The following is a 14064-nucleotide window of genomic DNA, read 5'->3' on the forward strand; positions in this document are numbered from 1 at the left end:
TCCAGTTATTTTCAGTCCAGAGCATCAAGCATTATACCATCTCCCCACCAACACCCCCATCTCCCCTCCAGCACCTCCATCTTCCCACCAGCACCTCCAACTCTCCTCCAGCACCTCCATCTCCCCTCCAGCACCTCCATCTCCCCTCCAGCACCTCCATCTCCCCTCCAGCACCTCCATCTCCCCACCAACACCTCCATCTCCCCTCCAGCACCTCCAACTCCCCTCCAACACCTCCATCTTCCCACCAGCTCCTCCATCTTCCCACCAGCACCTCCAACTCCCCTCCAGCACCTCCAACTCTCCTCCAGCACCTCCATCTCCCCACCAACACCTCCATCTCCCCACCAACACCTCCATCTCCCCTCCAGCACCTCCATCTCCCCTCCAGCACCTCCATCTCCCCTCCAGCACATCCATCTCCCCACCAACACCTCCATCTCCCCTCCAGCACCTCCAACTCTCCTCCAACACCTCCAACTCCCCACCAACACCTCCAACTCCCCACCAACACCTCCATCTTCCCACCAGCTCCTCCATCTTCCCACCAGCACCTCCAACTCCCCTCCAGCACCTCCAACTCTCCTCCAGCACCTCCATCTCCCCACCAACACCTCCATCTCCCCACCAACACCTCCATCTCCCAACCAACACCTCCATCTCCCCTTCAGCACCTCCATCTCCCCTCCAGCACATCCATCTCCCCACCAACACCTCAAACTCTCCTCCAGCACCTCCATCTCCCCACCAACACCTCCATCTCCCAACCAACACCTCCATCTCCCCTTCAGCACCTCCATCTCCCCTCCAGCACATCCATCTCCCCACCAACACCTCAAACTCTCCTCCAGCACCTCCATCTCCCGACCAGCACCTCCATCTCCCGACCAGCACCTCCATCTCCCGACCAGCACCTCCATGTCCCCTCCAGCACCTCCATCTTCCCACCAGCACCTCCATCTCCCGACCAGCACCTCCATCTCCCGACCAGCACCTCCATCTCCCCTCCAGCACCTCCATCTCCCCTCCAGCACCTCCATCTCCCCACCAGCACCTCCATCTCCCCACCAACACAGGTGCTGGAGGGGAGATGGAGGTGCTGAAGTAGATCAGCACCTCCATCTCCCCACCAGCACCTCCATCTTCCCACCAGCACCTCCATCTCCCCTCCAGCACCTCCATCTCCCCTCCAGCACCTCCATCTCCCCACCAACATCTCCATCTCCCCACCAACACCTCCATCTTCCCACCAGCACCTCCATCTTCCCACCAGCACCTCCATCTTCCCACCAGCACCTCCATCTCCCGACCAGCACCTCCATCTCCCCACCAGCACCTCCATCTCCCCACCAGCACCTCCATCTTCCCACCAACACCTCCATCTTCCCACCAGCACCTCCATCTCCCCACCAGCACCTCCATCTCCCCTCCAGCACCTCCATCTCCCCACCAACACCTCCATCTCCCCACCAACACCTCCATCTCCCCACCAACACCTCCATCTTCCCACCAGCACCTCCATCTTCCCACCAGCACCTCCAACTCTCCTCCAGCACCTCCATCTCCCCTCCAGCACCTCCATCTCCCCTTCAGCACCTCCATCTCCCCTGCAGCATATCCATCTCCCCACCAACACCTCAAACTCTCCTCCAGCACCTCCATCTCCCGACCAGCACCTCCATGTCCCCTCCAGCACCTCCATCTCCCCTCCAGCACCTCCATCTTCCCACCAGCACCTCCATCTCCCCACCAGCACCTCCATCTCCCCACCAACACCTCCATCTCCCCACCAACACCTCAAACTCTCCTCCAGCACCTCCATCTCCCGACCAGCACCTCCATGTCCCCTCCAGCATCTCCATCTCCCCTCCAGCACCTCCATCTCCCCTCCAGCACCTCCATCTCCCCTCCAGCACCTCCATCTTCCCACCAGCACCTCCATCTTCCCACCAGCACCTCCATCTTCCTACCAACACCTCCATCTCCCCACCAACACCTCCATCTCCCCACCAACACCTCCATCTCCCCACCAACACCTCCATGGAGGTGCTGGAGGGGAGATGGAGGTGCTGAAGGAGATCAGCACCTCCATCTCTCCTTCAGCACCTCCATCTCCCCTCCAGCACCTCCATCTCCCCACCAACACCTCCATGTCTGCACAGTTAACTAACATTCACCATCATTCCTGTGGAGAAAACCCTCTACTACTGCAGCAAGCAAAAGTCAATGAAATACACACACATGAGCATAAAAAGGAGCCCTCAGCCAAAGGACTCTGATTACCGCACCTTTTCCCTTCTCTCTCTGCATTCATTAACTCCTAGCATTTAGCAGAAAGACAGTGCAAGTCATTAAAAATGAATCCATCTCAATTAGGTGGTGCATTAACAATATCCCAGATGAGGTATTTGTGAAGCTCCCTCTCTATCCTCGCCTCTGACACAGACTGAAGCCTGGCATAGCAGTCTAATGATGCACTCATTCCACAGATGGCATATGTGTAGGCTCTTAGCACTGATGGAATAATTAAAGAATCGAAACACAACATCATTCTCTTTCCTTCGCCCTTTTCGTTTTGGAACGGGGGAAGTGCCTCAGAAAAGCCTCTTCGATAAATAGCCTCTGGAATGCAGCGGATAGCTTCCTCGGACGGTTATGGAAGGATTTCTAATTACAGCAGGAGCGGCTGTTGTACGGAGGCTGGAGCAGATCCCCACAGCCAGGCGGGCAGGGCCGGGTGGGCACTGCGTGGGCCACTGCACCAGCCTGATTACCAGGCCGTCCGCAGGGTCACACGTCTGGGAGGGAGCCAAGCCCTCTAACTGGGTAAAAGCCACGCTGTCAGCATTTACTCTCCTCCTCAGAAATGAGATTGTGTGTGTGTGTGTGTGTGTGTGTGTGTGTGTGTGTGTGTGTGTGTGTGTGATACTAGAGAGAGAAAGAATGTGACAGCTTATACAAAGGAAATCTGGTGGACGTGGGGGTGAAGATCTTGGCCTGCTGGCCCTGCTAGGCATGGATATTGATTGTGATGCTGTCCTGTACTTTTTCTGACTTTCTCTCTGGACAGCTGCTTCAGGTCTTCATGTGTGTGACAGCACCATCATTCACTGTTCACTGTCCTCTCACAGGGAGATGGTTGATGCCTTCGTTCTGGACTGATGGATGGGGCGTATTACTGTAGCCCACCCTCTTTTCTTATCAAATGTGGCGAAGCAACCATACTGTGTTCTTAGCAATCAGCTCGTGACCCCTATCAATTCACTGCAGCTATTTTGGTGCTATGTCACTGGTAAGAAATCGTGCTGGGCAGAATATGGGACTCTGCTATATATGAGGGACATGAAAAATGAGAGCTCTGTTAAAAGGGGAGGATTCCCATTTATAGGCTGATAGCTTTGTGATTGATTTGAGTGCTTTGTTAACCTTGATAAGGACAGTACCGTGGTCTCCCAGTGCTAAGCTGACATGCGACAGGCCCTACAGTGCAGTATTACACTGCTATAGTGCAGTGTTAAACTGCTATAGTCCACTGTTTACACTGCTACAGTGCAGGTTTACACTGCTACAGTGCAGTATTACACTGATACAGTGCAGTATTACACTGATACAGTGCAGTTTACACTGCTAAAGTGCAGTATTACACTGATACAGTGCAGTATTACACTGATACAGTGCATTTTTACAGTGCGGTATTACACTGATACAGTGCATTTTTACAGTGCGGTATTACACTGATACAGTGCAGTTTTACTCTGCTGTAGCATTTGTATGTGGTACGTGCTACCAGTACTGCTGCCAAAGCTAAAAGAATTTGATGTTTCGTGATTGACTGCTTGGCAGTATATTGTTTATTTGTTACATATTTATGAGAAGTCATCTCAAGTACGTCCCTTAGCCAGCAATCACAGAATACAAGTCTGGGCCTTAACAGGATTATTCTCACCATTTGGCAGGAAGAGATAGTACTTTGTGTCTGACAAATCAATATAAACTGTCTGGACAAACTGGGACCCCATTTCTCACCCATCATCTACAACACCTCCAATTGCAACAGTATAAAGGGCCGGTTCATAGTTGGTTGTCAATATTTCAGCCCTTCCTCACACATTACTGCTGGGCTCTCCATTGTCCCATACCTAGAAGTCAACTATTGGTGTCCATTAAAGTATGGTTTGCTGTTGTTTACTGGGATGTTCATGATGTAAACAATGAAGTGAGCATCTGTGGTCTAGATTAAGTAACATCATGGCATTGAAGATGTCTCAGGATATCACCAACAAAATCCTGATAATATTTGTATATAATTTCTATAAGTCTGTCTAAGTGTTTAGTTCTTATTAGAGAGACTCCATAACCCATCTAATTAATGACCACTATGCTTGTTCTGGGAACAGGAAGATATTTACAAACTGATGCAATTAACCTGTATGTATGGTACCATGGTTGTCTCACTAGAGTAATGGCAGGTGAGAATGCACAGGGCTGTATTTTTTATAAAATCCTTTTTCCTGCTGTAGATGTTAGTGAGATATTACAAATGGAGCACAGATGATAGCACAGACACCTCAGCTTTCCATATATATATATATATATATATATATATATATATATATATATATATATATATATATATTATATATATATATATATATATACATATATACATATATATATATATATATATATATATATATATATAGAGAGAGAGAGAGAGAGAGAGAGAGAGAGAGAGAGAGAGAGAGAGAGAGAGAGAGAGACAGTGGCTAATCTTAGAAGGGGTGTGCCAAGGGACTAGTTTTCAAATCAGCATTTTTACCCATGGGAATATATATCAGTGCAAGGTTGTGTTTTGCAGGTGTGACTGGTTCTTTCTCAGCACAGTAACAGCTAGTATGTTTTCATTCTAAACTTCATGGATAGAAGTTTTAGCATAAATAGTCTATATTCAAATGTTTTTTTTAAGATGGAAATTATTGTGTTTACTCTTTTAGCTATACAAGTTATTAACAGTTATAACAGTTTGCATACCTGTGACTGGCATCACATTATTTAAATATTTCCTTTATTCACTGAACCTATATTACCAAAGGATGTAAGTAAGCTTTGATTCATAATCTCAATGTAAGGAAGTAGAGGAAGTGTGTGTCTCTGTGACAGCAGATTCCAAAAATAGCCTAATCGTTTTTTCATGATATGCACCCAGGAATGATGTAACCAAATCAACCAAGACATAAGATTAAAAATGAATTTGAATCTCCAGGCATTGCAGGCAATTAGCACTATCAAATTAGGAATCATCATGTATAGCATACTACACATTGGGCTCCGTGCAAAGATCTGATACATTCATAAAACACTCATACAAAGACTTGCTGCTTTTTGAAAATCCTGACATACAGGAGTCCAGCTGTTCTCCAAACACAAGACCTGTATTGACTAATAGACCACAGGAATGTCCATTTTAGTCATCTCGTTCATTAGCTTGAAAGAGTTTTAATCTAATATTGAGTTTTAATATCATATTAAGCTTGATGTGTATTGTGTGTCACTAGTATTTAACTTCTGACTCCACTATTTCCACTAAGGCAATCTAAATCATGACAATGGCCATTCATCTGATCACTTAAAGTCTCTTGCGTTATATTGCCCAGTAATTTTATATACAGAGCCAGAACATTGGGTCTCATTGGCGAGATTTCTTTTAATATATTGTAGTGCGGGATCAGGTCCCCAACACCGCAAATCCACCATGAATAAGCCTCCAGTCACTGGGAGCTCTCCGCGGTGCTGAACATGACAGCCCTCTTCAGCACCACTGTTTTGGACAGCAAAAACACACATGGAGAGGGGATGAAGGTAACAACAGCTGTTCCCTACCTGGACTGAGGAAGTTCAGTCAACACACTCTGACTCCACTACACAGCGTCAAACCCTGACAACACCAAACCATGATGCCAGCCTACAAAACTTCCATTAGTATGTGTTGTAAATAAAAGGGCCTAGTCCCTATGGGTTTGACCCTGTGTTTCATGGATCATTTTCCCTCCACACCAGTGCTCATTATACTTATATAATTTCTTATCAAAAAATATCTTTATTTCTGTGATGGTGTAGACCATAAGTGACCGCATGAACGACTCAAGAAACATTTGTTTCCCATTTCTGGTGGTGTTAAAGTGATGCATTTAAAAAAAGCTTTACCTGTAGACACTATTTGTTTAATGACACCCCCAAACAAATAATTCAGCCAGTATAAAATATGCAAATTAGCAAATATGCGAATTATCACGAATGCACAACTTTTGTTCTTGAACTGAGCTGCTTACACACATACCTGTCAGACATTAGGGGGAATCATCTGAGTCTGAGCAGAGCAAATACAAACATATCTGTCAGACATTAGGGAAAAAAATCACAATCTGTGTGAGCTAGTGAAGATTGTCCAGCGTACATCAGTAGAGGTGACGCTGGAGGTATGAGACAGTAATCTGCTGTGCAGCATGCCGCCTGTCACTGAGCTCAGATACTAACTGGACTAACCAGACATTTGGTTCATGCTCTGACATGCACATCATACCTGGATAAACGATGTGTACATGCTATGCCATTCTGCATTTCCCTTCTATATGCTATGCTAATACTAAGTATGCTAATAGAATCTCAGTTTTACTGTGGCAGGACCTGTAAACGCTCCAGTAGGCCACTGATAAAAGTACCTTACAGGTGTACCGTCCAACACAACCCAAATGCACCCGCTGCTGGACGGCTGCCAGACCGCACTGGACCGCTGCTGGACTGGACCGCACTGGACCGCTGCTGGACGGCTGCTGGACCGCACTGGGCTGCACTGGACCGCTGCTGGACCGCACTGGACCGCTGCTGGATGGCTGCTGGACCGCACTGGACCGCTGCTGGACCGCACTGGGCTGCACTGGACCACTGCTGGACCACACTGGACCGCTGCTGGATGGCTGCTGGACCGCACTGGACCGCTGCTGGACCGCACTGGGCTGCACTGGACCGCTGCTGGACCGCACTGGACCGCTGCTGGATGGCTGCTGGACCGCACTGGACCGCTGCTGGACCGCACTGGGCTGCACTGGACCACTGCTGGACCACACTGGACCGCTGCTGGATGGCTGCTGGACCGCACTGGGCTGCACTGGACCGCTGCTGGACCGCACTGGACCGCTGCTGGATGGCTGCTGGACCGCTGTTGGACCGCACTGGACCGCTGCTGGACCGCACTGGACCGCTGCTGGACCGCACTGGGCTGCACTGGACCACTGCTGGACGGCTGCTGGACCGCACTGGGCTGCACTGGACCACTGCTGGACCACTGCTGGACCACACTGGACCGCACTGGGCTGCACTGGACCACTGCTGGACCACACTGGACCGCACTGGGCTGCACTGGACCACTGCTGGACCACACTGCCAGACATTATTTTCACTGCTTCTCCAGCAGCTTGGCAGAACAAGCTGAGTCTCCATGGCAATGTGTTTCCCAATTAAAACTTAAGTGAGAAAAAATGTCTTTCATAAAATGCATGGTATCAGCTGTTTAATGCCTTACTGAACGTCAGTGGAGGGAGATTAGCCAGAGGTCTATCAAACACACACGTAAAATGCTCAATAAAATGTTACTTTGCCCATGAAATCATCTCTTAATTGCCAGTGCAATCAATTTGGCAGAATGTATCTTCTTCACCACCTATATAGAATTATTACATCTTCAATAATATGATTATGAGACAACACTGAATAAAACAGATGAAGCATCTAACACTGAAATTTAAAGCATCATGAAGAAAAGAAGAGATATTCTTAAGAAAAGAAGAGATATTCTTAAGAAAAGAAGAGATATTCTTAAGGCAAGTCATGAGCTGCAGTTTGCAGAAAGCTTCCTAAAATTCAGATCACGCCGTCGTGTGCCTTTTTAATTTACCTTCTATTTGCAATTTGAAGCACCTGCTAATTAACCAATGTTTTTAAACAGGAAGTAAGAGTGAGTGTACCATTGTTCTAATAGGAGGCGGAGAGCTTAAAAATTCCCATGGCCTGCAAGAGACAGCATAATTTCATAAGGCTACTGACTATTAATGAAAATAGTAGTTGGTGTTTTATAGGGAGGGGGCTGCTAAAAGATTCTGAGTCCACTGCCTGGAAATGGCTGAACTACGCAATTCCAATCTCATTCAGGACAATGCAAAATAAAGACAGGAACAGGCCAACGTAAACACATATGCCGGTGCTGACCCAACATTACGCATGTGCGTTTCCGTCGGAGTCTCCGTGCGGGTTCCTCCTGAAGCAGGTCTGCACGCCTGCACTCTCTTTATCTCCTGCGCCCAGAGCAGATGCTAATGTGGAGCTTCTGTGGTCTTTAAAGGACTGTTAACCCACGCTTTCAATCTCACACTGCAGACGCAGAGCATAAACATCTAGACGTGTGCAGCCCACAGAGTAAATCATAAGAGCCATCAATAAATAATTACATTCAAATGTCTCTTAATGACCAAACTTTGCTGACAGAGCTGAAGTTTATGGGTCCCGATTAGGGCTCACACTGGACGCGTTTACTACGTGCCGGTCGTAAAGAGAGGCCTTTGGCTCGCTAATGACACATCGGTTTAAAGATAAAAGCCCCCTCTGATGTGAAAAAGCACAATAACAGCACAACAGCTACCACGGGTGGGGCAGTGTTACAGCTGGCCCCCCATTAGTCGAGGCCTGTCTAATCCGTGATGTCATTATTATTACTGGAAAATCACGTATTCTGTTTTATTGAGAAAAAACAAAAGAAACACAATTAAACAAATTTTACATCTTATTTTAATAGATTCTGTCCTAATTTCCTTTTCCCGGAAAGTGCAGAATGAAGCAGGTGGTGTGGCCCAAACGTGGATGTTTAATTATTCATTATGGGCTACAGTGCAACTTTATGGGCCTGTCATAAGAAAAGGCTTCTCTGGGTCTGCACTCACTGTGGTCCTCAAGCCACTTGGAGATGTATGACATGCATGCATCAAACTGACTTTTATGTTTGTTTAGACACCACAAACAGGTTAGATTCAATTTGAAGATATAATAAAATATTCTGTCACATTTCAAACACATACTAATAGAAAGAGGAAACAGGGTGTCAGTGAGCAGGATGTCCAGTATGTAAGAGAACACAGAAGACATTTTAAAAGGAATGTGGAAGGAGACATCTAATTAGCAGAGGAACATCTTTCTTTAATATGGATAGTATTTCTGGCAAGCTGTAGATGATACACACACACGATCGTATCCTATCACCTGCCCTAGTGGTGCCTCTTTGCCCAGTCTCTCTCTCTCCCTCTCCCTCACACACACACACACACACACACACACACACACACACACACACACACACACACACACACACACACACACACACACACACACCTCCTCAGAACCAGTTTCACTCAGATAATCTCCCTGTTGCCCCAGATACCCACCAAACCAACAGACCACCCTCACCTCATCTCCTCCCATCATGGCTGTGCACAGTAAACACATACTAACTCATAAAAATGAGAGGAAACCAATCAAGTCATTTTAGACGCATCTTTAGAAACCTTTAGATCCTTTTTTCCATACCTCTTGGCCTCAAAAACAGCAAGGTGCCAAAATAAGGGACATCAGAAAGATGCACAGCAACACAAAAGCCTGACTGGGAGGGAACGGACTGATAAGGAAAACCCAGAAATGACGAATGCAGCCAAAGAGGCAACAACAAAACAGAGAAAGAAAACTAAGCATGAAAACCCATTTGCTTCGTCTCGTCCTCTCATTCATCACCTGTGCAGCTCACACATAAGTCTCCTGATGGACACTTCTGACTGCAGATCACAAACGTCCTGGAATGTGTGGGCTGTATCTGATCATTCCCAAAGAGCAAAAACATTTACAAAGACATAGAATGAGTTGAAAGTCATAGTTTAAAATCTGCTAACTAGCATTTGGTGTTACTAAGTAGGTCAATTTTTATTTTTGGAAAGCAGATATGCAACCACGTGGTTAAAACAAAACATGCCACGCAGACAAGAACTCTGAAAAGCAGGACAGTAATACTCGTGCGGATTATGAGGCACATGAATGAAAGCTTAGACTGAAAAGTACATTTTTAAATTTTCTGTGACATTCCTTGACTTTTCCTTGACAAAGTGCCAACAAGCTCCATGTGTACGGATATAAATGTGCAAGGTGAGCAGAAGTTGTGTGAAACAGTAACAGTCTGGCCTGCTCAAGTCTACAGTGTTCACTGCAGTCTGAGCAGGTGGAGCACAGTGGCACGACAAGCACATCAATTACCCCACACCACAGTCTCCAGGATGAACATCAATTACCCCACACCACAGTCTCCAGGATGAACATTATTTACCCCACACCACAGTCTCCAGGATGAACATTATTTACCCCACACCACAGTCTCCAGGATGAACATTATTTACCCCACACCACAGTCTCCAGGATGAACATCAATTACCCCACACCACAGTCTCCAGGATGAACATTATTTACCCCACACCACAGTCTCCAGGATGAACATCAATTACCCCACACCACAGTCTCCAGGATGAACATTATTTACCCCACACCACAGTCTCCAGGATGAACATCAATTACCCCACACCACAGTCTCCAGGATGAACATCAATTACCCCACACCACAGTCTCCAGGATGAACATTATTTACCCCACACCACAGTCTCCAGGATGAACATTATTTACCCCACACCACAGTCTCCAGGATGAACATTATTTACCCCACACCACAGTCTCCAGGATGAACATTATTTACCCCACACCACAGTCTCCAGGATGAACATTATTTACCCCACACCACAGTCTCCAGGATGAACATCAATTACCCCACACCACAGTCTCCAGGATGAACATTATTTACCCCACACCACAGTCTCCAGGATGAACATTATTTACCCCACACCACAGTCTCCAGGATGAACATTATTTACCCCACACCACAGTCTCCAGGATGAACGTTATTTACCCCACACCACAGTCTCCAGGATGAACATCAATTACCCCACACCACAGTCTCCAGGATGAACATTATTTACCCCACACCACAGTCTCCAGGATGAACATTGTTTACCCCACACCACAGTCTCCAGGATGAACATCAATTACCCCACACCACAGTCTCCAGGATGAACATCAATTACCCCACACCACAGTCTCCAGGATGAACATCAATTACCCCACACCACAGTCTCCAGGATGAACATCAATTACCCCACACCACAGTCTCCAGGATGAACATTGTGTACCCCACACCAGTCTCCAGGATGAACATTATTTACCCCACACCACAGTCTCCAGGATGAACATTATTTACCCCACACCACAGTCTCCAGGATGAACATTATTTACCCCACACCACAGTCTCCAGGATGAACATTATTTACCCCACACCACAGTCTCCAGGATGAATATTATTTACCCCACACCACAGTCTCCAGGATGAACATTATTTACCCCACACCACAGTCTCCAGGATGAACATTATTTACCCCACACACCAGTCTCTAGGATGAATATTATTTACCCCACACCACAGTCTCCAGGTGGAACATTATTTACCCCACACCACAGTCTCTAGGATGAATATTATTTACCACACACCACAGTCTCTAGGATGAATATTATTTACCCCACACCACAATCTTCAGGTTGAATATTATTTACCCCACACCACAGTCTCCAGGTGGAACATTATTTACCCCACACCACAGTCTCTAGGATGAATATTATTTACCACACACCACAGTCTCTAGGATGAATATTATTTACCCCACATCACAATCTTCAGGCCATAAAATGTCCATATGCTGTAAACAGCACAAATAAAGCTGGATTATCGAAAGCAATCTTAAGGCATTAACATTATAGACTGTGGCGTGTGTCCTGCATTTAAATGAGCATTTGGACAAACCCCTTATTCAGAGCAACATGCATATTTATCTACATCACAGTACTGCATGACACTCTCTGGGAACCAAACCCCCACCCTGGTGGTACAGGCACCCACCTGTGCTACTGGGGGTTATGGGGGTGCTCACAGCACTGGCCTGGGGCGCCGTGCACTCATGCTAAGGGCAGTGACTCTAGCCTGCTCGAGGCTTCGCTCGCTTATGAACCCGAGAGAGATCTGACACGGAACGTGTGTTGATGGTGAGACATGATTCTACAAAAGAACAAACGCAAAGCCAGTTTGCTTTTAAATCTTCTCCAACAAGCACTCACATCTGCATGTCAAATTTTCCTAAACATTTCTGCATATGCACAGATCACAGCTAAAGGCTTTTGACACACTTTACGCTTATGCACAAACCGTATACACAAACTGAACTGTAGCTTTAGGAACACATGCATACTGCTCTAATTTATCTATTATTCATATGATGCTTTGTCAATAATGATTTAGCCAGGATTTGTCTTCCGAGAATCACATAACATTTCAATAAGCATGACGTTGTTACTTTAGTCTTTCTGTCTTAAGAGCTTCCCTCTGGTTTAAGAGACTAAAATAAAAAGCAGAGGATGTATGAGCTCATAGTGTAGCTAAATGGTGCCACCTGCTGTTCAAGTTGCAACAGTACACCACAATCCCTCCTCCATCTCCATCATCAGTGGGGCAATACCAAAGTGCCTCACCTTCTTTCTTAGAAAATATAAACCAATAGGTAAATATCATAACAGACATGCAATCAGCACATTTTGGAACGTGATGTTTGAGCTACAAAATGAATGTGGACAGGGAGTGTGGAGGTATGAGGACATAAGAGAGCGTGGGGGTATGAGGACATAAGAGAGTGAGGACATAAGAGAGTGTGGGGGTATGAGGACATAAGAGAGCGTGGAGGTATGAGGACATAAGAGAGTGTGGGGGTAAGAGGACATAAGAGAGCGTGGAGGTATGAGGACATAAGAGAGCGTGGAGGTATGAGGACATAAGAGAGCGTGGAGGTATGAGGACATAAGAGAGCGTGGAGGTATGAGGACATAAGAGAGCGTGGGGGTATGAGGACATAAGAGAGCGTGGGGGTATGAGGACATAAGAGAGCGTGGGGGTATGAGGACATAAGAGAGCGTGGGGGTATGAGGACATAAGAGAGTGAGGGGGTATGAGGACATAAGAGAGTGTGGAGGTATGAGGACATAAGAGAGCGTGGGGGTAAGAGGACATAAGAGAGTGTGGAGGTATGAGGACATAAGAGAGCGTGGGGGTATGAGGACATAAGAGAGCGTGGGGGTATGAGGACATAAGAGAGCGTGGGGGTATGAGGACATAAGAGAGCGTGGGGGTGTGAGGACATAAGAGAGCGTGGGGGTATGAGGACATAAGAGAGCGTGGGGGTATGAGGACATAAGAGAGCGTGGGGGTATGAGGACATAAGAGAGCGTGGGGGTATGAGGACATAAGAGAGCGTGGGGGTATGAGGACATAAGAGAGCGTGGGTGTATGAGGACATAAGAGAGCGTGGAGGTATGAGGACATAAGAGAGCGTGGGGGTATGAGGACATAAGAGAGCGTGGAGGTATGAGGACATAAGAGAGCGTGGGGGTATGAGGACATAAGAGAGCGTGGAGGTATGAGGACATAAGAGAGCGTGGGTGTATGAGGACATAAGAGAGCGTGGGGGTATGAGGACATAAGAGAGTGTGGAGGTATGAGGACATAAGAGAGCGTGGAGGTATGAGGACATAAGAGAGCGTGGGGGTATGAGGACATAAGAGAGTGTGGAGGTATGAGGACATAAGAGAGTGTGGGGTAAGCACGTTCTGCTACACAGTGAGGCCTTCACTGTCAGCCCAGCAGGCAGTCAGGAAAGGTTGTGTATTTACAACAATATTTGTGTTATTTTCTCAATATTTGCATATGGAAGTATTACTGAAATTAATGCTAGATATAGCATCCAAGCCAAAACGGCTTGACACTTTGCTGTAGGACAGAGGTGGACAATTAATTTTTACAAGGGGCCACATGAGAAACCTGAATTGTGTCAG

The 14064-nt window shown here is 46.7% G+C and overlaps 1 protein-coding gene across 3 annotated transcripts in view; it reads right to left on the bottom strand.

Annotated features, from left to right (window-relative positions):
• LOC143515165 (PDZ domain-containing RING finger protein 4) overlaps positions 1-14064 on the bottom strand; it is a 107690-nt gene that overhangs the window by 84594 nt on the left and 9032 nt on the right. The window lies entirely within an intron of this gene.

The sequence above is a fragment of the Brachyhypopomus gauderio genome, chromosome 5 (genome assembly GCF_052324685.1).
Source record: "Brachyhypopomus gauderio isolate BG-103 chromosome 5, BGAUD_0.2, whole genome shotgun sequence".
Taxonomy (NCBI): Eukaryota; Metazoa; Chordata; class Actinopteri; order Gymnotiformes; family Hypopomidae; genus Brachyhypopomus; species Brachyhypopomus gauderio.